Here is a 4,800-nt window from a genome sequence, read left to right as displayed (position 1 = left end):
CCATCCATCATTCATCTGCAGAATGACTCCCCTCCCCCTGCAGTCACAGGGCAGATAGAAAGAGGCTGCCAGCCACCGCCTCGAACATCTTTTTTTTTTCACCCAAAACAACCAAGCCCCTGCCGACCAGCCGGGAAAAACCCCCCCCCCCCCCCCAGAGTTCAGCTCCACCTAGGAATAAGAGGAGAAATTTTTACCTCAAGGACAAAACAGAAAAGTTTCTGTGGAAAGACTGTGGGAGTTCAAGGACTGCACACTTTTTTTTTTTTTTTTTAATTTATTAGTAAAATTCAAGAGGCCTTAATAAAGTTAAGTACAGAGAGCAGTTGTAAGTGACCTGTTTTTAACAGTCCCGCCGATACGACTGACCGGGGGCTAGAAGTTCACATAGATGTAGATAATCATAAACAGGATGTGGGGGAAATATGGGAACCAGAAGCTTTGTATATCGATGTTTGAAAGGTTTCTGACACTGAGCTCAACACCAGTGTTTTTAGTTATTTTTCTTTTCTTTTCACTGAGATTGTCAAAAACTGTTGCCCTCAAAAGGACACCCATGTACAGCTCCTTAAGATGTCAAAGTACATTTTCAATATTTATGTGTAGGTATTTATAAAAGGTACTAAGTTAAAATGGCTTTTTTGTTCTCTTGACTGTCATGGCAGTGACGTCTTTTAACTCGCAGAGTCGTAGCTGCAGATACACAAGTGTTTTATTTTATTTTTTTCTGGTTTTTTATCTGTTCTTACCAGTCAGTGGACTTTGGCAATATGCTCATTTTGCATATCTTTGACTGGATTTATTATTGAATTTTTTTTAAAATTAAAATGTCTTTTACAGTCCATTCAAACAAGCCATAAAAATAAAAATTTGTACATAAAATTGCCTCCCGGTGTCTGTTTTTTAAACTGCTCAATAGAAGCGTGTTTAGAGCAGCGTCCGTGATGACGCCGTGACCCTGAGAGGTCACAGGGTGCAGCTCTATATGTGCTGCTTATCAAGGCTGTGTGCCGTCACATCCACCATATGTTCGGGAGGGATGGGGATGTTTTATCAAACCACAACACCACCACCTGCCAGGGGAGCTGGGTGTTCCCTCGGGCTGCACACTGGTTCTTTCTCTCTGAAACTTTCTGTTTACAGAAAGGAAAATATATATTTTTAAAAATATGGTTTGAAGCCATATTGCTCAAAGCTTCAAGAAGTTTTTTTTTTTTTTTCACACTCTGCTAAACAAGCTTAGCTGGCTGAGTTTACCCGGCAGCGTTTCCACATGTTTGTGCTTACATCAGCTACTTCACGAGACATGTCTCTTCTAAACTCCACTTCAGGCCGTGAGAAGACAAAGCGGGCAAGGTTACGAGAAGCAAAAAGCACATCTGCCATCCTTTTGTGCTCCTCTGCGCTGCACAAAGAGGACACCGTCCGGTGATGATTTACAGTATCGCCTCGAGTTGAAAAGGTGATCCTGTGCTGTGGGTTTGACTTTTAATCACTCCAGGAATTTCCCACCTAATTACATAAACGCGCTGCCCTTTAACCCATCCTTTCAGGGAGTTTCAGTTCATGGGGCTGTATATACTCTGACCCGGAGCTGGCCTTTTCTGTCACATAAAGTCCTGTTTGGAAATAGGATGTTTCAGGTTTTTTTTTTTCTTTTTAAATGGGGCTTTGTGGAAAAGTTAGGAACAAGTAATATGCTGTCAACTCTGTGCCTGTTAGCAAAATATCTCATGAATCACTGCACAGATTTTAATGACACTTCCAGGAGAGCTGCTGTGTGGCGGCAGCTGAAAACGCAACAACGGCTTGGACTCGGCCAGTTTTTACAGATATTGAGCTAAAATTTGTTGTGGCAGTAGCTGAGAGTCTTTCACAACATGCCCTCTGAGTGTGACATTATCCAAAAGGGCTACAACTCCATCATTTCTTGACATACAGTGATCTCAGTCTAGAAACTCTGCAATGTTCACCAAAAATGTTTTCCGATGTGTAAAATAAACATATTTGTGTGTGTGTGTGTGTGTGTGTGTGTGAAGACCAGAAACATGTTGAGAGGAGGACGAGTCGACTTTATGGCACCATGTTGAGGGAAGCCACGCAGTGTGTTAGGACATGTTGGAAGATGTCAACACTGAAGACAAGTTGCAGTTTAAATATAGCTGAATCATGTCAGATTTCCAAACACTCAGCGCTCAGCAGAATGGATGCGTCTACTGTTGCTGTATTTACTGGATGTGACTGAAGTGAGGCGGCTCCGGCCGTCCTTCCCTCCTCCTCACCCTGTCGCTGTTTGTCTCCCACTATCTCGGCCCGTCCTCTCCGTTTGTCATCTCGCTCACACATTTTACTTCTTCTTCTCCTTCTTCTTCTCATTTGTGGCTTTCTCTCTCCCCAACATCTCCCCCCTTTACCCCCTGCTTCACCTCACTCACTCATCCCCTGGTTCTCCTCACGAGCCACTGTTTCTCTCTGTTTGGCTATCTGCTTTTGTTTTCCTCCTCTGCTTGTGAATCACAGCTTGATGAACGAGGTCACTCAGGCCCAGCAGAAAAGGTCTCTCTCTCTCTCTCTCTCTCTCTCTCTCTCGCTCTCTTTCTCCCCCCTGCCTCACTTTCACATGCACATACAAAGTAGACATAGTCAAATCTCACTCCCTGCACACTTCTCACTCTGTCGTGTAACTCTGACGTCCACAGAACCTTCAAGAAGAGAGGCCCTTCTTATCACACACCAGCTTTAATTTAACCAGATCCTGGTGAGGATAAGCTCTTGTTTTTATAGTCACGGACACTTGCATCATTAAAAAAAAACGATCCTGCTGCTGAGGAACGTCATCCAAACTCCCATTGATGTCCATTATATCTGAGTTCAGAAACTTATTTTCAAATCTGGAAGTGGAGGGTCTTTTTAACATAAAACACCGCAGACAGAACGACTGACGTGTGTGATTTAGGATTTTTTTTCTTTTTCAGTTAAACTTACAGTTTTCACACAGCTGCTGTCTGTCTTAGACTTCCTTTTTACTCTGTATTTTTGTCTGCCTGTATAAGTCAGGGAGTGGGAGACACAAGTGTGCAGTTACTGCTGTGACCCTAATTTCTTTTTATCTTGAGTCTCTACATTTCTTATACAGTGTATACATCTAGCTGTTCAACAGGCCTGGGTCTTTGCTGGATTTCTCATTTCATGACGCACCAGATGTTTTCAGGTGTTGAGGTCTGGACTGCAGGCGGGTCAGTTCAGCACCTGGACTCGTCTGTATGAAGCCATGCTGCTGTGATGGATGTAGGATGTTGTTTAACATTGTCTTGCTGAAATATGCAAGACCTTCCCTGAAGAAGACTGAATGTTGTTATAACCAACCTACAATTTTTTCTGCACTGATGGTGCCTTTCCAGATGTGTAAGCTGCACATGCCCTAGGCACTAATGCACCCCCATACCATCAGAGAGGCAGGCTTTTGAACAATTACTTTGACATTTTTCCACTATTTTAAGAAGCAGTCTTTTGCAGACCGGTGAACTTCTGCCCATCTTTACATCTAAGAGATCAAGTCTCTAAAATACTCTTTTTACACCCAGTCCTCTCACTGACCTGCTGCCAATTGACCTCATTAGTTGCAAAATGCTCCTCCAGCTGTTTCTTATTAGTACCTGTTACTTTGGCAGCCTTTTGTTGCCCCTATTCCCACTTTTAAAAAAAAATGTGTTGCTGCCTTCAAATTCAAAATTACCTTAATAAAAAAAAAGAAAATGGTACATTATCTTTGTTTAAACATTTGATATGTTTGCTATGTTCCGTTATGGGTTTAAAATATTGGCTTACGAGATTTAGAAAATCATTGCATTCTGTTTTTGTTTTCTTAACACAACAACCCAACTTTTTCAGAATTGGGGTTGTACAGTATGACAAAATTAAGTCCCAAGTTATTGTTGAATGTTTTGTTGGGTTTTTTTGGAGAAAGTTGATGTATGTTGAATTGGCAACTTTTCAAAAATTCTTCAGAATTTTTCTAGTTTTATAGCTACAACCTAAAACTCCTAAATTCATTTCGTAACAGCACTACAAATTAGGAACAAAATGCCCAGATATTTTGGGGGAATTTGAATGACATGAAATATTTCTGTTTCTCCACAGTGACCCGATCAAAGTGAGGTCCTAAGAGAAAAGGGGACATTTTGTTATGATATAACCAGGCAGTTGTATTACTTCATGCAAATCTCCCATATTGCGTTTCTCTCGAAACCCGGGACCAAGCTCGTTCCACCTGACTGCTCTTGTCTGCAGAGCCTCCCGTGTCTGAGAGGATCATCGGAGTCCAGCCCAACGTGGGCCAGTCTGGGCCTGGGGAGTGTTACTGCTGCAGCTTCAGATAAGCCTCACACTATATTTATCCTGCCCCTCGTTAGAAATGACCAGAGCCCAGGAACCCGTCACATGCTTTCGCTCGTGTGGCTGTTTCTGAGCACCACAAACTTTAGCAGATAACGCAGACAGCTCGTCTGGACAGAATCAGGTTAAATTCAGACGTTCAGACAGCGAGCGAGGCCACAGGAGAGAAAGTGGTTTTTCAGAACGGAGTGGTTTGCACTTAAACACTCAAAAGAGCTGTCAGAGGATGTAAGATGGTTTCATTTGAGGCGAGGGCAATAAGGCATAACTGCATATGGGTTTGTTTATATTAACACCGCCTGTGTGTCAAACCTAAAGTTATAAAGAGAAGTGAGACAAATGAGATTAACTGTGAGCAATATTTGCTTAGAGAAGCTGCTTTCTACACGGGGAATACGTGGGCTT

Source organism: Kryptolebias marmoratus, linkage group LG4, assembly GCF_001649575.2.
Source record: "Kryptolebias marmoratus isolate JLee-2015 linkage group LG4, ASM164957v2, whole genome shotgun sequence".
Classification (NCBI taxonomy): domain Eukaryota; kingdom Metazoa; phylum Chordata; class Actinopteri; order Cyprinodontiformes; family Rivulidae; genus Kryptolebias; species Kryptolebias marmoratus.
Note: the sequence above shows the minus strand (reverse complement) of the source record.